Here is a 27,329-nt window from a genome sequence, read left to right on the forward strand (position 1 = left end):
GTTGGGGGCGTAACAACAGGGAATGTGTAAATATCTGACTCTTAGTCAGACACACACACACACACACACACACACACACACACACACACACACGCACACACACACACACGTGTATATACTGCCTCTCCTGCTCTGCAGAATACCCAGACACTATTTCCTCCAGCTGAGATGTGCCAATTATTCTTTATCCATCCTTTATTCTGGCACATGAAGATAAGGTGATAATCTGTCCTGAGCCCAACACGCTTATGATCCTCACTGTTCTGAGCTGTCGAATTTATACACCTCAGAGGCACCCCTGATACATCCCATCCTTATGTCATTATTGTTACAGGACATATAGCTATTGATTACCGGTTCTCTGGTTAGGGTGAGTGCTGCAAATGTCCTCAGTTATAATGTACAACAGAACATTCAACTCTATTTGTATTTATTAAGATTAGTACTGTCTATCTATCCCTTATCTATCTGTATATCCATCTTCTGTATTCATGAGCTCATCAAACCTTCCCTATCTCCGGAGGATTACGCTGGCTGTACCGACACAGAACTGCTGTGGGTTGTCGATATCTCTGGAATTTAAAGGTACACTGTAGCCATGTGCTACAGCTGAATGACATAGTATGTGTCAAGGTAAGTACACACTATCCAATTATCTGGCCAATCAGCCCATAACTGGCTGATCTGATTGACAATTGGATAGTGCGTATGCAGGAGTGATCAACAATCAGGAGCGATAACCAGTCAAAACACTCCTGATCAGGTAATCGATATAGCATGTCCTTGAGGTGGGATCCGGTCATGTGAGGGATCCTGGCAGTCAGCATGCCAACCTCGGTATCCCGACTGCAGAATGCTGTTGGGGGGGGGCGAGCGCAATGGAGCCCAAGCTACGTTGCGCTCGCCTCCACCGGCATTCTGCTGTCGGGATCCCGAGGTCGGTATGCTGACTGCCAGGATCCCCAGCGCCGGTCTTCCCTACCCAACCCCTTGAGGTCTGTGGTTGGGAATGCCTGCTCTGTTGCATCCTATCTTAGTGGGCGACTCACAGATGGGCGCAGTGCAGCATCAGTTCTTAATTATGTAAATGCAGCAGGAGGCGTCTTGTGTACATAACAACCCATGTGTCCGTGATCCGCTGCTGCGTCCAAAGATGCAGCATTGGATCACTTGCATGAACATCGCCCACCTGATGTGACAGACCCAGTTTGGTCCTGCACACCCGGAAGAGTAGGCACCCCTCCTGCATTCTGCCCACTTCATAGAAAAGTGGGCAGAATTCGGAGAACAATACGGAAATCCGAGAAGGGGCAGGCTAATGACCCATTTCTATGAAAATTGCATCATTTGGTCCCACCCCCTATGCAAATAAGTGCCAATCATGGCAATTTCCCCTCAAGGGAGCAGTCCTAATGATGTGATTAGCATAAACCCGCCCACTAGCTTCCGTTCTCCATGCATATCCCAGAGAGGAAATTTTCAGAGTAGGTATGTATGCTTCCTCTACTGCAATGCAGCTTTGTCTGTCACTTTTCCTGCTGCACTGCAGCTTACAGATGTGTCCTCATACTAGCCTGAATACACCATGTGATGCGAGGCACTGGGCGTGAGTGAGCCGCCAAGTCCCATGTGACTCTGCTAGTGCAGGGTGTCTTTTTAGTGTCGTTTACCAGAAAATTTATTTATTTTATTTATTAACAATTTCTTATATAGAGCAGCATATTCCGTTGCACTTTAAAAATGGGAACAGTGATAGAACAAACCTGGGTAATAACAGACAGACAAAGAGATAGGAAGGCTCTGCTCACAAATGTACAATCTACAGGAATTTCAACAATGATATACAAGGATAGTGCTACCTATTGCATAATGGTCCAGCCATTATTCTAAGCTAAGATGCATAAAATGCGCCTGAGTCCTGATGTGATATGTTTATGACGCCCCAGGAGACTGTGCTGATTAATTTGATAAGCACATCTGCATGCGACTGAGTTTGTATGCAGAGCACAATGGAATATGGCGCCTTTTTGCGAGGATGAATAAGTAGCGAAGCATTGTGGGAAAGGGACAGGTTATCATATGGAAGGGACGTGGCCTCACGGCACCCACGTTTCCATCACTGTAGGGGCGTGCCCAGCTGCCCACAGGCTCTCCCTGCACCGTGAATATCGCATGACATCTAGTCTATTCATACGCTGCTTTGCTATGCATGGCAGCGGTGACAGAGCTCCCCCACACAAGGAACACGGCAGCCTGCGGGTAGTACAGTCCTAAAAAATGGGACTGTCCCACTTAATGTGGGACAGTTGGTAGGTATGCCCTACTGCAGTGTTGCTTAGTCTGTCTCTTCCTCTATTGCACTGCAGCTTAGTATGTCTCTTCTACTGCAGTACTGCTTAGTCTGTTACTTCTCTACTGCACTGCAGTTTAGAATGTCTCTTACTGCACTGCAACTTAGTCGGTCACTTTCCCTACTGCACTGCAGCTTAGTCTGTCACTTTCCCTACTGCACTGCAGCTTAGTCTGTCACTTTCCCTACTGCACTGCAGCTTAGTCTGTTACTTCTCTACTGCACCGCAGCTTAGTCCTTCACTTTCCCTACTGCACTGCAGCTTAGTCTGTCACTTCCCTACTGCACTGCAGCTTAGTCTGTCACTTCCCTACTGCACTGCAGCTTAGTCTGCCACTTACCCTACTGCCCTGCAGCTTAGTCTGCCACTTACCCTTCTGCACTGCAGCTTATTCTGTCACTTACCCTACTGCACTGCAGATTAGTCTGTCACCTACCCTACTGCACTGCAGCTTCTCCTGTCACCTACCCTACTGCAGTACAGCCTAGTCTATCACTTTCCCCTATCGCAGTGCTGCTTATGCTGGGTATAAATATATATATATATATATATATATATATATATACATATATACACATAGTCCAGTTGTCCGGCACTCCCTCCTGGATAATGCAATACTTGCTGTGGTGCCTTCTTAAGCTCCGTGGAGCTATTATAGTATTGGCAAATAAGCGGCACTCACAATTCCACCACAATTAAAGAAAATTATGCCAAGATCCAAGTTCGACCCTGCGACACAAAATTCCGCCATACGAACTTTTACACGACTCTTGGACATAGAGGGTCAGGAAATTATTAGATCATCTGGTCGGGCCAATAACCTTAATAAGGAGGAGATGGCAGCTATCAAATCATTATCAGAACGGAAAGACATCATTATCCGCCCCGCCGATAAGGGCGGTGCGGTGGTGGTGCAGAATTTGGAGGACTACAGACTGGAATGCTGTGATGTCAGTTTTTTAACGTAATTGTAAGCATGGATTGTTTATGCGTTGTTTAGCAACCGAGCAGCGTGTGCTGTGTGCGCCGGGGGGCGCGGCCGGATGACGTCACGGGTCCCGTCGGGCAGAAGGTGGATACATGAGCTGCGGGATGACCCGCGATGCTGAAGGCTGGCGTCCTCCAGGTGTCACAGGTAGACTGCTTGATTGCGGATGGGGGAGGGTATATATGTTTGTTATATCACACTGTGTTCTTATGTCTATGCTGTCCCTGACGACGGGGGTATCCCCGAAACGTAGGATCTAATAAAGGACCGTTTTACCTATTTATAAAGAAGCCTGGTGAGTGCCGCTTATTTGCCAATACTATATATATATATATATATATATATATATATATATATATATATATATATATATAATGAGAATTTACTTACCGATAATTCTATTTCTCATAGTCCGTAGTGGATGCTGGGGACTCCGTAAGGACCATGGGGATTAGCGGCTCCGCAGGAGACTGGGCACATCTAAAGAAAGCTTTAGGACTAGCTGGTGTGCACTGGCTCCTCCCCCTATGACCCTCCTCCAAGCCTCAGTTAGGATACTGTGCCCGGACGAGCGTACACAATAAGGTAGGATCTTGAATCCCGGGTAAGACTCATACCAGCCACACCTATCACACCGTATAACTTGTGATCTGAACCCAGTTAACAGCATGATAACAGAGGAGCCTCTAGAAAAGATGGCTCACTACAGCAATAACCCGATCTTTTTGGTAACAATAACTATGTACCAGTATTGCAGACAATCCGCACTTGGGATGGGCGCCCAGCATCCACTACGGACTATGAGAAATAGAATTATCGGTAAGTAAATTCTTATTTTCTCTAACGTCCTAAGTGGATGCTGGGGACTCCGTAAGGACCATGGGGATTATACCATAGCTCCCAAACGGGCGGGAGAGTGCGGATGACTCTGCAGCACCAATTGAGAGAAACTCCAGGTCCTCCTCAGCCAGGGTATCAATTTGTAGAATTTTACAAACGTATTTGCTCCTGACCAAGTAGCTGCTCGGCAAAGTTGTAAAGCCGAGACCCCTCGGGCAACCGCTCAAGATGAGCCCACCTTCCTTGTGGAGTGGGCATTTACAGATTTTTTGGCTGTGGCAGGCCTGCCACAGAATGTGCAAGCTGAATTGTACTACAAATCCAACGAGCAATAGTCTGCTTAGAAGCAGGAGCACCCAGCTTGTTGGGTGCATACAGGATAAACAGCGAGTCAGTTTTCCTGACTCCAGCCGTCCTGGATATTTTCAGGGCCCTGACAACATCTAGCAACTTGGAGTCCTCCAAGTCCCTAGTAGCCGTAGGCACCACAATAGGTTGGTTCAGGTGAAACGCTGAAACCACCTTAGGGAGAAACTGAGGACGAGTCCTCAATTCCCCCTGTCCGAATGGAAAATCAGATAAGGGCTTTTACAGGATAAAGCCGCCAATTCTGACACGCGCCTGGCCCCGGCCAGGGCCAACAGCATGACCACTTTCCATGTGAGATATTTTAACTCCACAGATTTAAGTGGTTCAACCCAATGTGACTTTTGGAAACCAAAACCTACATTGAGATCCCAAAGTGCCACTGGAGGCACAAAAGGAGGCTGTATATGCAGTACCCCTTTTACTAACGTCTGAACTTCAGGGACTGAAGCTAGTTCTTTTTGGAAGAAAATTGACAGGGCCGAAATTTGAACCTTAATGGACCCCAATTTCAGGCCCATAGACACTCCTGTTTTCAGGAAATGTAGGAATCGACCCAGTTGAATTTCCTCCGTCGGGCCTTACTGGCCTCGCACCACGCAACATATTTTCGCCAAATGCGGTGATAATGTTTTGCGGTTACATCCTTCCTGGCTTTGATCAGGATAGGGATGACTTCATCCGGAATGCCTTTTTTCCTTCAGGATCCGGCGTTCAAACGCCATGCCGTCAAACGCAGCCGCGGTAAGTCTTGGAACAGACAGGGTCCATGCTGGAGCAGGTCCCTTCTTAGAGGTAGAGGCCACGGATCCTCCGTGAGCATCTCTTGAAGTTCCGGTTACCAATTCCTTCTTGGCCAATCCGGAGCCACGAATATAGTGCTTACTCCTCTCCATCTTATCAATCTCAGTACCTTGGGTATGAGAGGTAGAGGAGGGAACACATACACTGACTGGTACACCCACGGTGTTACCAGAGCGTCTACAGCTATTTCCTGAGGGTCCCTTGACCTGGCGCAATACCTGTCGAGTTTTTCCCAACGGTTTATAATCATGTGGAAGACTTCTGGGTGAAGTCCCCACTCTCCCGGGTGGAGGTCGTGTTGAGGAAGTCTACTTCCCAGTTGTCCACTCCCGGAATGAATACTGCTGACAGTGCTATCACATGGTTTTCCGCCCAGCGAAAAATCCTTGCAGCTTCTGCCATTGCTCCTGCTTCTTGTGCCACCCTTGTTTGTTTACGTGGGTGACTGCCGTGATGTTGTCCGACTGGATCAACACCGGCTGACCTTGAAGCAGAGGTCTTGCTAAGCTTAGAGCATTGTAAATGGCCCTTAGCTTTAGGATATTTTTGTGAAGTGACGTCTCCAGGCTAGACTATAAGCCCTGGATATTCCTTCCCTGTGTGACTGCTCCCCAGCCTCGCAGGCTGGCATCCGTGGTCACCAGGACCCAGTCCTGAATGCCGAATCTGCGGCCCTCTAGAAGATGAGCACTCTGCAACCACCACAGGAGGGACACCCTTGTCCTTGGTGACAGGGTTATCCGCTGATGCATCTGAAGATGCGACCCGGACCATTTGTCCAGCAGGTCCCACTGGAAAGTTCTTGCGTGGAATCTGCCGAATGGGATTGCTTCGTAGGAAGCCACCATTATACCCAGAACCCTTGTGCATTGATGCACTGAGACTTGGCTCGGTTTTAGGAGGTTCCTGACTATCTCGGATAACTCCCTGGCTTTCTCCTCCGGGAGAAACACCTTTTTCTGGACTGTGTCCAGGATCATCCCTAGGAACAGAAGACAAGTCGTCGGAACCAGCTGCGATTTTGGAATATTGAGAATCCAATCGTGCTGCCGCAACACTACCTGAGATAGTGCTACACCGACCTCCAACTGTTCCCTGGATCTTACCCTTATCAGGGAATCGTCCAAGTAAGGGATAACTAATATTCCCTTCCTTCGAAAGAATATCATCATTTCGGCCATTACCTTGGTAAAGACCCGGGGTGCCGTGGACCATCCATACGGCAGCGTCTGAACTGATAGTGACAGTTCTGTACCATAAACCTGAGGTACCCTTGATGAGAAGGGTACATTTTTTACATGAAGGTCAGCATCCTTGATGTCCCGATACATCATGTAGTCCCCTTCTTCCAGGTTCGCAATCACTGCTCTAAGTGACTCAATCTTGAATTTGAACCTCTGTATGTAAATGTTCAAAGATTTTAGATTTATAATCGGTCTCACCAAGCCGTCCGGCTTTGGTACCACAACAGTGTGGAATAATACCCCGTTCCCTGTTGCAGGAGGGGTACCTTGATTATCACCTGCTGGGAATACAGCTTGTGAATGGCTTCCAAAACTATATCCCTGTCAGAAGGAGACATTGGTAAAGCCGACTTTAGGAAACGGCGAGGGGGAGACGTCTCGAATTCTAATTTGTACCCCTGAGTATCACCTGAAGGATCCAGGGGTCTACTTGCGAGTGAGCCCACTGCGCGCTGAAATTCATTGAGACGGGCCCCCCACCGTGCCTGATTCTGCTTGTAAAGCCCCAGCGTCATACTGAGGGCTTGGCAGAGGCGGGAGAGGGTTTCTGTTCCTGGGAACTGGCTGATTTCTGCAGCCTTTTTCCTCTCCCTCTGTCACGGGGCAGAAAAGAGGAACCTTTTGCCCGCTTGTCCACGAAAAGACTGCGCCTGATAATACGGCGTCTTCTCATGATGAGAGGCGACCTGGGGTACAAACGTGGATTTCCCAGCTGTTGCCGTGGCCACCAGGTCTGAAAGACCGACCCCAATAACTCCTCCCCTTAATAAGGCAATATTTCCAAATGCCGTTTGGAATACGCATCACCTGACCACTGACGTGTCCATAACCCTCTACTGGTAGAAATGGACAACGTACTTAGACTTGATGCCAGTCGGCAAATATTCCGCTGTGCATCACGCATATATAGAAATGCATCTTTAAAATGCTCTATAGGCAATAATATACTGTCCCTATCTAAGGTAACAATATTTTCAGTCAGGGAATCCGACCACGCCAACCCAGCACTGCACATCCAGGCTGAGGCGATTGCTGGTCGCAGTATAACACCAGTATGTGTGTAATACATTTTAGGATATCCTCCTGCTTTCTATCAGCAGGATCCTTAAGGGCAGCCATCTCAGGAGAGGGTAGAGCCCTTGTTCTTACCAGCGTGTGAGCGCTTTATCCACCCTAGGGGGTGTTTCCCAACGCACCCTAACCTCTGGCGGGAAAGGATATAATGCCAATAACATTTTTATCAGTTGTTATCGGGGGAAACCCACGCATCATCACACACCACATTTAATTTCTCAGATTCAGGAAAACTACAGGTAGTTTTTCCTCACCGAACATAATACCCCTTTTTGGTGGTACTCGTATTATCAGAAATGTGTAAAACATTTTTCATTGCCTCAATCATGTAACGTGTGGCCCTACTGGAAGTCACATTTGTCTCTTCACCGTCGACACTGGAGTCAGTATCCGTGTCGGTGTCTATATCTGCCATCTGAGGTAACGGGCGCTTTAGAGCCCCTGACGGCCTATGAGACGTCTGGACAGGCACAAGCTGAGTAGCCGGCTGTCTCATGTCAACCACTGTCTTTTATACAGAGCTGACACTGTCACGTAATTCTTCCAACAGTTCATCCACTCAGGTGTCGACCCCCTAGGGGGTGACATCACTATTACAGGCAATCTGCTCCGTCTCCACATCATTTTTCTCCTCATACATGTCGACACCAACGTACCGACATACAGCACACACACAGGGAATGCTCTGATAGAGGACAGGACCCCACTAGCCCTTTGGGGAGACAGAGGGAGAGTTTGCCAGCACACACCAGAGCGCTATATATATACAGGGATAACCTTATATAAGTGTTTTTCCCCTTATAGCTGCTGTATTGTTTATACTGCACCTAATTAGTGCCCCCCTCTCTTTATTTAACCCTTTCTGTAGTGTAGTGACTGCAGGGGAGAGACAGGGAGCTTCCCTCCAACGAAGCTGTGAGGGAAAATGGCGCCAGTGTGCTGAGGAGATAGGCTCCGCCCCCTTATCGGCGGCCTTATCTCCCGTTTTTTGTGTATTTTTGGCATGGGTTAAATGCATCCATATAGCCCAGGAGCTATATGTGATGCATCTTTTGCCATTTAAGGTATTTTTATTGCGTCTCAGGGCGCCCCTACCCAGCGCCCTGCACCCTCAGTGACCGGAGTGTGAAGTGTGCTGAGAGCAATGGCGCACAGCTGCGGTGCTGTGCGCTACCTTTTTGAAGACAGGACGTCTTCTGCCGCCGATTTTCCGGATCTCTTCAGGCTTCTGGCTCTGTAAGGGGGCCGGCGGCGCGGCTCTGGGACCCATCCAGGCTGGGCCTGTGATCGTCCCTCTGGAGCTAATGTCCAGTAGCCTAAGAAGCCCAATCCACTCTGCACGCAGGTGAGTTCGCTTCTTCTCCCCTTAGTCCCTCGATGCAGTGAGCCTGTTGCCAGCAGGACTCACTGAAAATAAAAAACCTAAAACTAACTTTTCACTAAGCAGCTCAGGAGAGCCACCTAGTGTGCACCCTTCTCGTTCGGGCACAGAAATCTAACTGAGGCTTGGAGGAGGGTCATAGGGGGAGGAGCCAGTGCACACCAGCTAGTCCTAAAGCTTTCTTTAGATGTGCCCAGTCTCCTGCGGAGCCGCTAATCCCCATGGTCCTTACGGAGTCCCCAGCATCCACTTAGGACGTTAGAGAAATATACATACATACATACTGCTCAAAAAAATAAAGGGAACACTAAAATAACACATCCTAGATCTGAATGAATGAAATATTCTTATTAAATACTTTGTTCTTTACATAGTTGAATGTGCTGACAACAAAATCACACAAAAATTATCAATGGATATCAAATTTATTAACCCATGGAGGTCTGGATTTGGAGTCACCCTCAAAATTAAAGTGGAAAAATACACTACAGGCTGATCCAACTTTGATGTAATGTCCTTAAAACAAGTCAAAATGAGGCTCAGTAGTGTGTGTGGCCTCCACGTGCCTGTATGACCTCCCTACAACCCACACAAGTGGCTCAGGTAGTGCAGCTCATCCAGGATGGCACATCAATGTGAGCTGTGGCAAGAAGGTTTGCTGTGTCTGTCAGCGTAGTGTCCAGAGCATGGAGGCGCTACCAGGAGACAGGCCAGTACATCAGGAGACGTGGAGGAGGCCGTAGGAGGGCAACAACCCAGCAGCAGGACCGCTACCTCCGCCTTTGTGCAGGGAGGAACAGGAGGAGCCCTGCCAGAGCCCTGCAAAATGACCTCCAGCAAGCCCCAAATGTGCATGTGTCTACTCAAACGATCAGAAACAGACTCCATGAGGGTGGTATGAGGGCCCGACGTCCACAGGTGGGGGTTGTGCTTACAGCCCAACACCGTGCAGGACGTTTGGCATTTGCCAGAGAACACCAAGATTGGTAAATTCGCCACTGGCGCCCTGTGCTCTTCACAGATGAAAGCAGGTTCTCACTGAGCACATGTGACAGACGTGACAGAGTCTGGAGATGCCAAGGAGAATGTTCTGCTGCCTGCAACATCCTCCAGAATGACCGGTTTGGCAGTGGGTCGGTAATGGTGTGGGCTGGCATTTCTTTGGGGGGCCGCACAGCCCTCCATGTGCTCGCCAGAGGTAGCCTGACTGCAATTAGGTACCGAGATGAGATCCTCAGACCCCTTGTGAGACCATATGCTGGTGCGGTTGGCCCTGGGTTCCTCCTAATGCAAGACAATGCTAGACCTCATGTGGCTGGATTGTGTCAGCAGTTCCTGCAAGACGAAGGCATTGATGCTATGGACTGGCCCGCCCGTTCCCCAGACCTGAATCCAATTGAGCACATCTGGGACATCATGTCTCCATAGGCGTGCGCAGCTAATTTTATTAGGGGGTGCACCCCCAGAGGGGCATGTCTAGCACTGCCTTTTGGGCGTATCTAGCACCACCTTTTGGGCTTGTCTACTGTCTAGCATCACCCAGGGACATGTCTAAAACAATTTTACATTCTCTCAGTAAAATCACATGGTTTAATCTAATTTCTCCCTAATAATAAAGTAGATATAATACACCCCCAGGTAGTACTGACGGTCCACTACGACATAACCCTGAATGCTAGCTGCCGCTGTACCCTATCACTGCTTACACTTCTCCAATATATCCCTGACCGAGTGCCGGAACTAGAGAGTGGTGTGCCTAGGTGCATATGCATTCCCCTCTCCACCCCCCACCCCACACACACCCCTTGCACCCCCCAGCACTACACCCTAATTTTGAGTGGGTCACTCTGAAAAGTACAGGAGATTTATTGAGCCAAACAGGAGGCAATCATGAGACCGCCTGTTGGAATAACGGCGCCACAGGCTTTTCTCCCTCTGTGGGTGTCCACGACACTCACAGAGAGAGAATAGATCCTGCGGCGAGTGCAGCGAGCCTCCGTGCCCACAGCGTGGTCGGTGCAGTGAGCCCGCAAGGGGCCTTCTAGCGTGGCGATCCCGGTGAGCCTGCAAGGGTCTTTCTAGCGCTCGCTCCGCTGCCGGCATACTGGTGGCCGGTATCCCGCTGTCGGGATCATGACAGCCAGGATCCCGGCCGCCTGTAAGAGGTATGTATTCCAGGATGAACATTTCCATTTTAATATAACACAAACAAGTTTATAATGCACACTTGTGCCATCAGAGCCACGTTTGCCTCTTTTTTTGCCATCAGACCCCACTGCAGGACACCAGCATTTGTCACAAATGTCCCTATGCTCACCAGCCACTGACAGTAGTGCCCCATATTCACATTACGCCACACAGCATGAGTAAAGATTCACATTACGCCACATAGTATGAGCCAAAATTCATATTACGCCACACAGTGTGAGACAAAATTCACATTACTCCACATCGTATGAGCCGAAATTCACATAACGCCACACGGTATGAGCCAAAATTCACATAAAGCCACACAGTATGAGACGAAACTCACATTATGCCACACAGTATGAGACAAAATTCACATTACGCCACACGGTATGAGTCGAAATTCACATTACGCCACACAGTATGAGCCGAAATTAACTTTATGACATACAGTATGAGCTGAAATTAACGTTACACCACACAGTATGATCCAAAACTCATGTTATGTCACACAGTATGACCCAGAATTCACATTATGGCACACAGTATGCCCCCAGCAGTGCCAGATACACATAATATCCCAGTAGTGCTCACTGTTATCATAAAAGTATAACACATTATTAATAATAAATATTTTGAGGGATATAAATAATTCATAGTAATAAAAAAAAACAAATTTAACATATATTAAACAGAGGTGTCGCAGTGACACAGACAGATAGCGTGTCTTACCCTCTCTGCTGAGTGCTGAACTGTCTCAGGGTTGCTCAGCTGTGTCCTCCGCTCCGGTGGCGGCTCCGATTCCTCCTGAGAGGAACGCTGCCTGGGCTGGGCCTGTAATGTTGGCGTGGCTGGCGGCGGCAGTTGCAGGACAGCGAGGAGATGGTGCAGGGGCAGTTGCAGGATTTTTATGGGGAGGGGGGTTCAGTACACACACACACACACACACACACACACACACACATATATATACTGTATATATACACACACATAATATATATATATATTTACATACACACACACACACACACATATATATACCTACATACATACATACATACACACACATACAGCATACATACACATAGGAGACTCATATAATAGTATACATACACATACACGATATACTAACATACACAGTACACAACATGCATATACAGTAGACACAGAGTAGCATACAGATACACAGCAAATACTCTACATACTGTACACACACACATAGCTTTCACAAAAAAATTACACAGCCACCATAATTGCTGCCAGCCCCTGCCGCGTCAGCTAGAGTCTGTCTGGCCAGCATATTTAATTAAAGCTGCCCGCTTACCGATTCTCTCTCCCCCCCCCCCGGACATGCCACTAGCGCCGGCACCCCTGACATGTGTCTCATACTCGCAGACAGGAGAGGAGACGCTGCATCCGACTCGTCCAGTCCAGCCTAATGAGAACCCCCCAGCGCTCGCGTAGCCGCGGGAGGAGACTGGTGGGCGCGTGCGGGAGGCGGAACTTTACCTCAATCACCCCCACTGCAGCCGCTGGGCAGCCACTTGCCACTAGTGACAGCAGCATGTACGCGGCGGCGGCGGCCAGCAGGCGCAGCAGCACAGTTGGTCAGTGCAGCAGGCTGAGATCGCAGGCATGGAGTGCGGGGGGTGCCGGACATTAGGGGGTGCCTGTGCGCACCAGGCACCCGCCGTGCGCACGCCTATGCATGTCTCGCTCCATCCACCAACGCCACGTTGCACCACAGACTGTCCAGGAGTTGGCAGATGCTTTAGTCCAGGTCTGGGAGGAGATCCCTCTGGAGACCATCCGCCACCTCATCAGGAGCATGCCCAGGCATTGTAGGGAGGTCATACAGGCACGTGGAGGCCACACACACTACTGAGCCTCATTTTGACTTGTTTTAAGGACATTACATCAAAGTTGGATCAGCCTGTAGTGTATTTTTCCACTTTAATTTTGAGGGTGACTCCAAATCCAGACCTCCATGGGTTAATAAATTTGATTTCCATTGATAATTTTTGTGTGATTTTGTTGTCAGCACATCCAACTATGTAAAGAACAAAGTATTTAATAAGAATATTTCATTCATTCAGATCTAGGATGTGTTATTTTAGTGTTCCCTTTATTTTTTTGAGCAGTATGTATGTATGTATGTATGTATGTATGTATGTATGTATGTATGTATGTATGTATGTATATATATATATATATATATATATATAGTATTGGCAAATCAGCGGCACTCACCAGGCTTCTTATAAATAGGTAAAACGGTCCTTTATTAGATAGTGTTCCCTTTATTTTTTTGAGCAGTGTATATATATATATATATATATATATATATATATATATATATATATATATATATATATATAGCACATCTGCAGATCAATGGATCTGCAGATATATTTATAGGCGGATCGGGCAGTGTGTTGTGCGGCGTGGCTTGTCCCGACCTAGAATTCTAAGAAGTTGGAAGGTATGACAATATAGTGTTTACACTCTGGACTATATAAACGATATGTCGTTCCGAAATATCGGACACAGGCATATCATTCAGAATATCGTCTAGTGTGTACCCACCATTAGTCTGTCACTTCCCCTATTGCACTGCTGCTAGACTATCCCTTCTCCTATTGCACTGCTCCTAGACTGTCACTTCTCCTATTGCACTGCTCCTAGACTGTCACTTCCCCTATTGCACTGCTGCTAGACTGTCACTTCTTCTATTGCACTGCTCCTAGACTGTCACTTCTCCTATTGCACTGCTGCTAGACTGTCACTTCCCCTATTGCACTGCTGCTAGACTGTTACTTCTCCTATTGCACTGCTGCTAGTCTGTCATTTCCCCTATTGCACTGCTCCTAGACTGTCACTTCTCCTATTGCACTGCTGCTAGACTGTCACTTCCCCTATTGCACTACTGCTAGTCTGTCACTTCCCCTATTGCACTGCTGCTAGATTGTCACGTCCCCTATTGCACTGCTGCTAGACTGTCACTTCCCCTATTGCACCATACTTGCCTACTCTCCCGGAATGGGCAGGAGGCTCCCGAAAATCGGGGGACCCTCCCGCCCCCCCGGAAGAGCAGGCAAGTCTACCGATTTTTTAGAGGCCCCCCTGCCCGGCCACCCACTTAGTGAGTAAAGTGGGCGGTCCGGGCAGTCGATGACGCGATTCTTGCTGAATCGCGTCATCATAGCAACGCCCCCTGCTGTATAATGCCGGTAATCGCGGCATTACATAGCAGGGGGGGTGGCTTAAATGATGTGCCGCGATAACCCCTCCCCTGTTCCGCCTCCGCCCGCCCCTGTTTTGCCTCCGCCCCGCCCCCTATCCGTGTCATAACCCCGCCCCGCCCCCCTGCTGAGCCGACCTGGCTGCTCTCTCCCGGAGAGAACAGCCAGGATGTCGGCATGTATGTATTGCACTGCTCCTAGACTGTCACTTCTCCTATTGCACTGCTACTAGACTGTTACTTCCCCTATTGCACTGCTGCTAGACTGTCACTTCTCCTATTGCACTGCTGCTAGACTGTCACTTCCCCTATTGCACTGCTGCTAGACTGTTACTTCCCCTATTGCACTGCTGCTAGACTGTCACTTCCCCTATTGCACTGCTGCTAGACTGTCACTTCCCCTATTGCACAGCTGCTAGACTGTCACTTCCCCTATTGCACTGCTGCTAGACTGTCACTTCCCCTATTGCACTGCTGCTAGACTGTCACTTCCCCTATTGCACTGCTGCTAGACTGTTACTTCCCCTATTGCACAGCTGCTAGACTGTTACTTCCCCTATTGCACTGCTGCTAAACTGTTACTTCCCCTATTGCACTGCTGCTAGACTGTCACTTCCCTTATTGCACTGCTGCTAGACTGTCACTTCCCCTATTGCACTGCTGCTAGACTGTTACTTCCCCTATTGCACTGCTGCTAGACTGTCACTTCCCCTATTGCACTGCTGCTAGACTGTCACTTCCCCTATTGCACTGCTGCTAGACTGTCACTTCCCCTATTGCACTGCTGCTAGACTGTCACTTCCCCTATTGCACTGCTGCTAAACTGTTACTTCCCCTATTGCACTGCTGCTAGACTGTCACTTCCCCTGTTGCACTGCTGCTAGACTGTCACTTCCCCTATTGCACAGCTGCTAGACTGTTACTTCCCTATTGCACTGCTGCTAGACTGTCTCTTCCCCTATTGCACTGCTGCTAGACTGTCACTTCCCCTATTGCACTGCTGCTAGACTGTCACTTCCCCTATTGCACTGCTGCTAGACTGTCACTTCCCCTATTGCACTGCTGCTAGACTGTCACTTCCCCTATTGCACTGCTGCTAGACTGTCACTTCCCCTATTGCACTGCTGCTAGACTGTCACTTCCCCTATTGCACTGCTGCTAGACTGTCACTTCCCCTATTGCACAGCTGCTAGACTGTTACTTCCCCTATTGCACTGCTGCTAAACTGTCACTTCCCCTATTGCACTGCTGCTAGACTGTCACTTCCCCTATTGCACAGCTGCTAGACTGTCACTTCCCCTATTGCACTGCTGCTAGACTGTTACTTCCCCTATTGCACTGCTGCTAGACTGTCACTTCCCCTATTGCACTGCTGCTAGACTGTCACTTCCCCTATTGCACTGCTGCTAGACTGTCACTTCCCCTATTGCACTGCTGCTAGACTGTCACTTCCCCTATTGCACTGCTGCTAGACTGTCACTTCCCCTATTGCACTGCTGCTAGACTGTTACTTCCCCTATTGCACTGCTGCTAGACTGTCACTTCCCCTATTGCACTGCTGCTAGACTGTCACTTCCCCTATTGCACTGCTGCTAGACTGTTACTTCCCCTATTGCACTGCTGCTAGACTGTCACTTCCCCTATTGCACTGCTGCTAGACTGTCACTTCCCCTATTGCACTGCTGCTAGACTGTTACTTCCCCTATTGCACTGCTGCTAGACTGTCACTTCCCCTATTGCACTGCTGCTAGACTGTTACTTCCCCTATTGCACTGCTGCTAGACTGTTACTTCCCCTATTGCACTGCTGCTAGACTGTCACTTCCCCTATTGCATCCCAATTCTCTCTCTTCCAGGTTGCATCCCGGGTTAAACTGTACCTTCCCTTGTGGCTTTCCAGCTTAGTCTGTCTCTTCCATATTGCAGTACAATCTGTCTCTATATTTTCCTATTACTTCATATATTCATGCATCAATATTTTATATCAGTGATACAACACTCCATCCTTTAAATTTTAGTACTCGCATGTCTTATCCTGCTAGTGTGAACATTTTACTGCATTAATACTTGATTGCTATACCACTGCCAGTGCACACAGTGCTTAGCATCTGTTCACCGAATGTTACCCTGCCAGTGCAAACAAAGCCTACCATTAATAAACTGCTCGCTTCCACTGCCAGTGAATACAGTGTATTCAGTCAGATGTCAGAATTCTTCCCCTGCAAATGGAAAGTGTCTAGCACCAGTGGTTATAACTCCTCTTACACTACCACTGTATCCAATACAGTAATACACAGCATCCATCCTTAGCACACAGTACATGCTGTAATCTGCTCTGGGCACACAGGACCACACTTTACTCAATTTATCAATTAACCGAACAAACAGACAAAAAAAACAAAACAAAAAAACACGAAGATTGGTTAATAATTTGCAGAAAGTATGATGTGAATGATAGTGAACTACAGATAAAGAGAGCTAATCATGAAGTAAAAAATATGCTCCAGCATTGGTATTTCCATTTGTTGCTCCTATTCTAGCAGGGACAAACGCAGGAGGGGGGTATCCAGATGTCTGAATTTAGAGTGATTGTTGCCAGTCCATGAAGGATGTATAATTAGCAAGTAAGAAGCTATTAGAATCTGCTACTGAACCTGAATAGGGTCCGCTACTGCTTGTGATCGCATGCCAAGTCCCGCCCAGCGTTGTGATCACACTCTAACTGCGATCGCGTCGCTGGCTAGGAAATAGCAGATTCCCCCGCACCGCCATCTTTTTCATGGGAGCAGCTGCGTGTGACAGCCGCCCCCGAAAATGTCCGCTCAAACCTGAGTTGGCTGGACCACTCCCCCACAACGGTCTTTCGATGCCCCACCAACGCCCGCCGCTGTCACTCAAAGTGTGATTGCGTCCTTCAGGGATGCAATCGCACTTTGCACGTGTGCATTGCGGCCATTGCTCATGCGCAGAAGTACAAAAATTGCTTGATTGCGATTTTTCTACTTTAACGATCCGTACTGAATGAGGGCCATAGTCAACCCCAAACAAAATTCAGTTTAAGTAATACAGTACTTCACATGCAGGCCCAGTGATCACAGTAAGCCACTTACCAGATCCTCTCTCTGGGTTGGTAGGATAATATGCTACCACTGGGCATGTGCAGCAGCTCCATTTCGCCCTTTATACTGCATGTAGTGGCTGCTATGGGAGATTTGGCCATTTTTCTGGGGGGCCGGGACTGTCACCCGGTTTTCTGGCGGGTAGTCAAGTATGATTCAGGGACTAGACCTTTGGAGGATTTTAGCAGACGCTGTAGTGTCTCTGCCCTTCCCCCCTGAAAAACAACCTGCATTGTAAAAATTCAGAGGAGACAGAAATTGGTCACTTGTCTATATTTATTACATGTGGCGCAGTGGCGTATGTAGTATGTGTGCAGAGTGTGCAGTGTACTTGCACATACGAATCACGTGTGCCTCACGCCGCCCACCCAACACCCAGAACTGTGACAGCCAGCACCTTATTCATGGTACAATCTTGCCACTGACTGTCTGCCGCAAAGAAACAGGTTTCCTGTGCAGATGATCACACAGACTAGGGCACAGTGCCAGAGTCTCCGCTATCTTCTGCGTCGGCGACATAATATTGGGAGCGGAAAATCTGGAAAAAAAACTTGACCACATTAAAACAGGGTTTGCATGGGAGCAATCCAATTATTGGAGCGTGGTCTTACCATGATGAAATGCAAGGTGAATAGATGGGTGGTATTCAGTATACCGGTTGTTGGGATCCCGGCGCACAGTATACCGGCACCGGAATCTGGCCGCCGGGGACCCGGCTGCCGGCAACTCATACCACACCCGAATAGATGGTAGGGTTTATATACAGTACATAAATTGCCAGCAGAACTTTGTGGGCCCTGTAGCATCATTCTGAAGGTGCCCCAGCTCCAACACTTCTAGAGAAACATTTTACATTTTACAACACACAGTATTACCCTAGATAACTGTATGATCCATAGTAATAACTTAATGTTCATTTTATACCACACAGTGCCTCCAGTACATATTATGCCACACTGTAGTGCTCCCAATACGGGATCTGGTCAGGATCCCAGCAGTTGGAATACCGACACCAGGATCCCGACATGGATCGAAATGCCGGCACCGGAATCCCAAACGAAGGCAGTTGGGATTTCACACTGGTAAGCCGTGGGGGTAGGGAGGAGAATTAGGTTTAGGCTGCGGTGGGGGGGTTAGGTTTAGGCTGCGTGGCGGGAGGGTGAGGGTTAGGCTGATGGGAAGGGAGGGTTAGGTTTAGGCTGTGAGGAAGAAAGGTTAGGATTAGGCACCACCGGGGAGAGTTAGGCTGCCGTGGGAGGAGTGCTGGGGTAAGGCTAGGGGTAAGCAGGGTGTCAAAGTCAGAAAAATGTCTCTATGCACGTTGCCATATTTGCACCGGACACTGGTCCGTGCTGCGCATGCGTAGGCTCTCCCGTGAAGGCGCATACCCGCAATAGCGTGCACTCGCAGGCGCGGTATGCGTATTTACGGTAGAGTTTATGTAGTCGTAGCGTGCGACTCATTCGTTACATATTTTCACAATTAATGTAGTTTATAGATCATGATCCCTTTGATAGTTTCTGAAAGTTTGGTTAATATAGAAGGTCCCTGAGCTAAGGAATCCCTCTTTGTATCGTACGAAGGGTCTAACAGGAATCATACAGCAGTGTTTGGTACCCATCGGAAGAGTATTTAATTAGCAATATTCCGGTGTTGGTTTGGAGCGTATTAATCGCTCGTGCGAATAGTTATGGACATAAGAAGTTTATGTCCATTTCTACTATTTACTCATACTCAGGTATGCGGCGGGAAACCTAGTTCCCCACCCACCTGAGCTGTTTGAAATCGTCACAGCCCACCTGTATGAATCAACCTATGACCTTTTGTTGTGATACAGGGTCGAATTCCTTCATCCAATGGACAATGGGATTGTAGGGACTATGAGATTGCATTGTGTGTGGGGCATAAATAGGCAGGCCGACCACATCCAGCTCTCACTCTTCAACGGTTCTCATTGCTGAAAATCGGGTGCTGGATGTCCAGGCGCATGCGATCGTTTACCCTTGTGCGTAAGTTTCTCTCCGTAATCATTGTCTTTCTGTGAGCCAATTTCTCTCATCTCTCTCCGTCTCTCTCTCTCTCTCTCTTTCCCTTCTCTTTCTCTCGTATCTCCCCTAGACTAGTATTGTATTGTATTAGATAGTATTGTATTTTGGTTAGGAAGTCTTTGTTATATTGTAGTGTATCATTTGTACTGTTATCCCCTTTTTACAAGTATACTAGATATAATACAGTTAATAGGCTTTGGACCCTAAACCAGTATCTGTGTATTTCCTATAGTGTTAAGTGTTCACTTGAGCGTCGGTGACGCTCAAGCAGCTTTGTAGTTAGTCAGGTTACACAAGGTTGCACTTACACCCTGTATTCACATTAAGGTATTCCGTGTATTTCATTGGTATAAGGTTTAGACATAAAGGTATAGCGTTGTGAGCGTCTGCGCCGCTGGTGATCTCCTCGTGGTCTCGAGCGTCCGCTACGCCATAGCGAATCATTACTCTAGTCATAGCCAATAACGTGTCCTGTGATCGCTGGGCCGTGAGCGAACGTGACGCTTGAGCGTCTCGCCTACGGCTGAGCGATCGTTACGCAACTAGCGTACCATTACGGTACTTCTTAAGTAAACAGCGTACAGTGTTCTTAGCTTCATAAAGGGTAGTTTATACGACAAGGGAATTTAGCATTGTCAATTGGGGACTCGTCCTATCCTTCTCATATCTGCACTAGGTAGATCAGCAGACATTATCCCCCCAGCAAAGGGTGGGAGGTTGTCTCGCAGTGCTGACGGGATAAGCGTCTGCTTCGCTTAGATAAAGAGTGCTGAAGGAATCCGGGAACCGGAAGTAAGAACAAAACGCTTGTGTCTTTTAAAACTGTTTTATTTCTCTTCTGTCTTGCGTATACACGCACGCATACATTTATCTGCATTTCTTTTTCAAATTTCGTATATCACTATTCCTGTTTGCCAAGTTTTATAGTTGATAGAAAGTGCAAAAAGAGATTTGCTGTTATTTCATAGTAGAGGTAATAGTTAAAGTATAGACCAACACACGGCTTGTCTGGGAGATAAGACAGTCAGTGTGGTGTGCGGTAGATGATCAGGGATCATCTACATTGATAAAGGTAGAAATTGTGTTACGGTGGATCTTTGTTTTGCGTACACGTGTCCCTAACAAAAGACTTGCGTACGCAATCCAAACGGCAGACGCACGCAGCGTACATTACGCAACGTAGCGTCTGGTTACGCAACGTAGCTCAAGTCACGAAAAGTTGAATTAGCGCAAAGCGATAATTAGCGCAAAGGCGATAAGTAACGCACAGCGGTAAATAACGCAAATCTATTTTTGGAAAATCTGAAATTTAGTTTAACAGATCCTGCTCCTAATTAGTAACACTGTTGGACTGAAGACAATTTCTGCGCAGAAATAGATATAGAAACAAAGTGTACATGTGTTGAGTGAGTGTGTTTTTATTACATAAGTTTATATAACTTAAGAGGTTGAACCAAAAGGAAAGTCGGGTACTCGTCAAGGGACACACGTGTAAGTGACATATACGGTGGCTAGGGAGGCATCCTTGGTTAAATAATATTTGAGCATTAGAGTATAGCGGACCATAAGGTAACAGACCAGGAGGTCATAAGGTAACAGACCAGGAGGTCATTAACAGACGGTAACAGACCAGGAGGTCATAAGGTAACAGGTAAAATAGACAAAGAGGTCCGCTATAAAAGTTCAGTGGCACAACGCCTGGGGTGTTGGTGCAGAACCCATATAGGCCATAAGCTCTTGCTGAGGGAATCGCGGCCGGAAACATCGATTCCATTGATCTTTCAGTACATGACAAGTAGTGCTTATGTACTGAACGATTGGACCGCACGTAATTGTGTGCAGTAGTTAGTAATCTGACCTAATACCATTAGAGTAAAGTGGTCACAAACGCTATCTGTACATTCTGACGTGATTTGTGTAATTTTTTATTTTTGGAAGGGAAGTTCGCTGGTCACTCAGGAACTATCTAACAACCCCACCTTTACTGGAAAGAGTAAGTGTCCTGCGGGTAACCCTCATATGTTCCAGTAAACTGAAGGTTCCATAGGGGCCCTGTATCGAGTACGCCAGCACCATATCGGTGTGATCAGGTCGTATTGGTCGAGGTGGGCGAGTGAGTGGGGTACTCGGTAAACCGCCACCGCCGGCCTATTTTTGGACAATTTGGTTTGCTGTAAGGGTTCGCTGAAAACCTTGAGATAAAGATCCAAGGAGGAATAAGCAACACCTGCAGAATTATGGGGGCCAGTTGTTCAGGTAGGGGGCGATCAACCTCGGTTCGGGTTGATTCAGAGAACCGACCCGTTGGGTCGGCAAGGTACATCATGTGTGAAAAATACGGAAGTCACACAGAATCTTTATGTGATGAATGGGAGAGAATGACTGTACAAGACAGGGACAAATTCCCAAGAATAGGTAGCTTCAGTCCAGACGTGTTACAAAATTTAAGGAGGAGGATATGTCTCGTAAAATCATCAAAGAGACGAATTCAGCATCATGATTACTTACAGTTATGGCACCAGGAAGGTGAGATACAGAGAGGTTTGGCTCTGGCGGCGGGATCTGGGGCAGTCAGGAAGCTGATAGCCACAGCTCCACCTCCACCATACATTGCAGGAGAGAAGCTGATTACGGAGAGAAACGCACTGGGTTGTAAAACACAAACTCTTAGTAACCCTGTAAATGTTAATGATGTTAACCAAATAACTCATGCAAGTATTAACCCGTGCAAGATGTACCCTGTTTTGAACCTTCCTCAGGAGTGTGATCAAGAAGAAGATTCGGCAACAATTTCAGCGCTCTCTCTAGCGGCCACCATATCAGAAACCACAGTGGGAACTGCACCACCCACGAGATTAGTGAAGGCCCCTAGCGGAGGGATAGGTGAGGTCGTGTCAACGGGTAAGTACGGCACCATGCACTACACTGAAACAATTGTACCACAAGTTGTAGAATCTACGCAGAATGAGGCTGTTAGAATTGCTCCTGTAAAGGTGATAGTAGTTCCCAATGGGAAAACAGATGCATCAGGAGCCACACCCGTCAGGAACATTGCCATGTATTGCCCGTTCACTAGAATGGAATTGAGGACCATAGTGTCTGAATTCCCAGACCCCAGAAAAGATTTAGTGGCAAGCCAAAAATACATCAGGGATCTAGGAAACACTTTAGAGCCCAATAATAAGGATTGGCAGATAGTGCTAAGAGCTTGCTTACCTTCCAATGTCGACTCAGTTAAATTCTTGGCTGATTGTGGACTAGATAAAGATGTACCGCTTACAGATGTGTACGACCAGGATAATGTAAAAAGGATAAATTTACAGCTAAAGGAGTATTTCCCAGCCGTTGTTAAATGGAATAAAATATTTTCCATTAAGCAAAAGGAGTCCGAAACGGCAGCAGAATATTTCCACCGGGCACTATCAGAAATGGCAAAATACACTGGTATAGAAGACATTAAGACCAACCCAAACCATCGAGAAGTAGCAGTATCTGTACTGATGGATGGTTTGAAAGAAACATTAAAAGCTAGGGTACAGACCACACAACCATGTTGGCGAGGTCTGTCAGTGTCCACCTTGAGAGAGGCTGCTGTTGATCACGACAAAAACATCACTAGACACAGGGAGTCGCAAAGTGATAAGTTGATGTCCGTAAGTATACAGGCGCTGACCACAAGGCAGCCTGCGTATGTACCACCGAATCCTGTGGGTAAGGCAAGTGTAATAACATGTTTTTCTTGTAACAGACCGGGACACTTTGCACGAGAATGTAGAACAAAGAATGTACAAAGATCTTTTCAACCCCCTAGACAACAACACAACACACGACATTGGGAGCAGGGTCCACAGAGGCGGAGTTTTGAGCCACATACAGGGGAAACAAAAAGATATCCCCCGAACAGAGACTGGCAGGCCTCTGGTAGTTCCCAGCTAACTCCCCCACAAGTAGTTGCTGCCAATGGGATTCAGGGAGGTCAGCATACCCAATAGGGGTGTGGCCACACCTGTAATCTGCAGCCAGTTAAATTGATTGCCAGTCTTGGAAGCGAACCAGAGATTGCAATCGATGTAGCTGGTAAAACTTTAAACTTTCTTGTAGACACAGGGGCGGCCAAGTCAGTGATAAATTCGACAGTGGGCATGAGAACCACTGGTAGGACAATTCCAGCCATGGGAGTAACAGGAGTAGTCCAGCACTACCCTGTTAGCAAACCAGCCGAGATTACAATAGGGCCTTTGCATACCAAGCATTCCTTTTTGCTGGCTGCATCGGCACCAACTAATCTCCTGGGGAGAGACTTACTATGTAAAATGGGTTGCGTCATTTATTGTACTCCTGAAGGTGTATTCTTGGACATTCCTGAGAATCACGCTCAGGAGGTACGAGACATGTTAGACTCCCCATCAAAATTAATGTCACATTCCATTATGACAAATAGGAACCCATCCCAAGTAGAAGAGATGACATCTCAGATACCAGAGTCACTTTGGACAAAAGATGGACAGGACACTGGATTAATGGCAAACGTAGCTCCAGTAGTTGTACAAGTAAAAGATGGTAGGATAGCTCCAAAAATCCCACAGTATCCTCTGAAGCCAGAGGTGGAGTTAGGAGTTTTCCCCGTGATAGAGCGCTTGCTGCAACAGGGCATTCTGGTAAGAACGTCCAGCACAGCCAATAGTCCCATCTTCCCTGTTAAAAAGAGTGGGGGGAGGGGTTACAGGCTAGTGCAGGATCTAAGGGGGATTAACAAAATAGTTGAGAGTCAGTTCCCCGTAGTGCCTAATCCAGCTGTCATCCTAATGCAAATTCCTCCCACTGCCAAATTTTTCACTGTTATTGACCTCTGCTCCGCTTTCTTTTCGGTACCTCTGCACCCTGACAGCCAATATTTGTTTGCATTCACATACAGAGGAGTCCAATACACGTGGACTCGGTTACCCCAAGGTTTCATAGATAGTCCAAGTATATTTTCTCAGGCTTTGCATGATTGTTTACAGTCTTTCCAACCAGACAGTGGATCAGTATTGATACAGTATGTGGACGATTTATTACTGTGTTCAGATTCACTGGAAGCATCTCTGAAGGATACGAAACAGCTCCTGTTTCATCTTTCAGACACAGGTCACAAGGTTTCCAAAGACAAGTTACAATTATGCCAAACTAAGGTAAAATATTTGGGACACTGTCTAACACAAGGACTGAGACACCTGACCGCTGATAGAATCCAAGCCATTAGAGACATGACACTGCCACAAACCCAGCAACAGATCAGGACGTTTTTAGGAATGTGTGGGTATTGCCGTAATTGGATCCCAGGGTTTTCCATATTGGCGTTACCTTTGCAGGAAATGGTCTCTTCAAACAAACCTGATCGGATTTCGCATACAGACGAATCCGAAACAGCATTTGAGAGACTCAAACAGTGCCTAACGCAGGCACCAGCACTAGGTATGCCAGACTATGGGAAACCCTTTGAACTATACGGAACAGAAAGTGCTGGGTGCGCAGCAGGTGTACTAACCCAAAAACACGGTGACGCCAGCAGGCCAATTGCATACTACAGCGCCCAGCTAGACACGGTAGCGCGATCCCTCCCCACATGCTTGCGTAGCGTTGCGGCGATAGCATTGCTAGTGACGAAAAGCGAAGATGTCGTGCTAGGCCACAACCTCACAATCCATACACCGCATGCGGTATCTGCCTTATTGAATTCTGCCCAAACCAGACACGTCTCATCAGCAAGGTTTACAAGATGGGAATTGGCATTAATGGCCCCAGTAAACATCACCATAAGGAGATGCAGCGCATTAAATCCTGCAACATTTCTCCCAGGTGTGCTTGGTCAGGCACAAAGGGTGGAAGGTGAGAGTGATGGGGAAGGAGGATTTAATGCAAAGGAAGATACACATGATTGTATGGAATATTTGACCCAAAATTTCACCGCAAGGCCTGACATCAGTGACAACCCACTGGAAGATGCAGAACTAACGTTCTACACGGACGGTAGTTGTCATAGACAGTCAGACTCGGGAGACTTGTGTACTGGATACGCAGTCGTAGATGACCAAGGCACCATAGAAGCGGAACCGCTAGGCCCACCTCACTCAGCCCAGGTTGCTGAACTGGTCGCCCTAACCAGAGCATGTGAATTGGCTAAGGGTAAGTCAGCCAATATCTACACCGATTCTAGATACGCCTTCGGGGTAGTACATGATTTCGGAGCGCTATGGCGTCTCAGAAATTTCATGACGGCAGCTGGTACACCAATAGCGCATGCAGCGTATATAAAAAGGCTTCTAACAGCGATACAGGAACCCGACAGAGTGGCTGTTATCAAATGTAAAGCACATACATATAGCCAAGACCCAGTATCCCTTGGTAACAGCCGAGCAGACGAAGCCGCAAAGCTTGCAGCTGCTACCCCCATACAGACAGACACCACACAACTGATGGTATTTAATACCATCAACACACAAAAGTTGTGCGAGATGCAGAATTTGTGTTCCACACAGGAAAGAGCAGTCTGGAAGGCAAAGGGATATGGCCAGGAGTCCTCAGGGCTCTGGACGGATGGACATGGTAAACCAGTGGCCCCCAGGGCATACCTTCCATGTCTGGCTGAAGCAGCTCACGGGCTGACTCATCTAGGCAAGGAGGGGATGTGCAAATTGGTAAGAGCATACTGGTGCGCCCCAGGATTCTCCTCTCATGCGAGTAAAAGAGCAATGTCATGCCTTACCTGTCTGAGAAAGAATATTGGAAAAGCAATACCTACAGAACCATCCCATATCCCACCTGCCGGCGGCCCTTTCCAGGTAATACAAATTGACTTCATTCAATTACCCCCATGTCGAAATTTGAAATATGTACTTGTTTGTATAGATGTTTTCTCGAATTGGGTCGAAGCTTTCCCAGCAGCTACAAATACCGCTATGTTTACAGCTAAGAAAATTGTGCAGGAATTTGTATGTAGATATGGTATCCCTAGAATCATTGAAAGTGATAGGGGTACCCATTTTACAGGTGATGTCTTTCAAGGAATGTGTAAGTTGATGGGAATTGATAGCAAGCTGCACACTCCGTACCGTCCACAGGCGAGCGCGAAGGTCGAAAGAGTGAACAGCACTATTAAAAATAAATTGAGTAAAGTAATGGCAGAGACAGGATTGACGTGGCCAGAAGCTTTACCCATTGTTTTGTATAGCATCAGAACCACTCCCAGGTCCCCTCTTAATCTGTCTCCTTTTGAAATCTTGTTTGGTCGACAACCGCATGTCATGATTAACCCTCAGGATGATTTGAAATGTAACAATGAAGTAACTGTAAAGTACTTGATTAACATGAGTAAGCAGTTGAGGAATCAAAATGATAATCTGAAGTTGGTGATTCCTGATTTACCAGATAGTAATTGTCATGACATTGAACCTGGGGATTATGTAATGATACGAAATTTTCTACGCTCAGGTTGTCTTATTGATAGATGGGAAGGACCATACCAGGTCTTATTGACTAGCACCACAGCATTGAAGGTGGCTGAGAGAGAGACTTGGGTCCATTCATCCCACTGCAAAAAGGTTGCTGATCCAGAGAAGTCCCGTGATAAGGAACAGACGGTAGAGGTTGTATCACTGGAGTGTCTGTTCCAGGAGGACTGAGGCGGCACCTGAGCCTTGAAGACCGA

The 27,329-nt window shown here is 47.4% G+C and overlaps 1 protein-coding gene across 5 annotated transcripts in view; it reads right to left on the reverse strand.

Moving 5' to 3' along the window:
* LOC134949185 (leucine-rich repeat and fibronectin type III domain-containing protein 1-like protein) overlaps positions 1 to 27,329 on the reverse strand; it is a 934,368-nt gene that overhangs the window by 861,941 nt on the left and 45,098 nt on the right. Inside the window, exon 1 of one of the 5 annotated variants that reach the window (XM_063937626.1) lies at positions 11,968 to 12,093. The exons of the other annotated variants lie outside the window; for them this stretch is intronic. The gene's annotated coding sequence lies outside the window, so the exon portion shown is untranslated. Of the gene's footprint in view, positions 1 to 11,967; positions 12,094 to 27,329 lie in introns of those variants that run through there. 5 annotated transcript variants of the gene reach the window in all.

The sequence above is a fragment of the Pseudophryne corroboree genome, chromosome 8, assembly GCF_028390025.1.
Source record: "Pseudophryne corroboree isolate aPseCor3 chromosome 8, aPseCor3.hap2, whole genome shotgun sequence".
NCBI lineage: Eukaryota > Metazoa > Chordata > Amphibia > Anura > Myobatrachidae > Pseudophryne > Pseudophryne corroboree.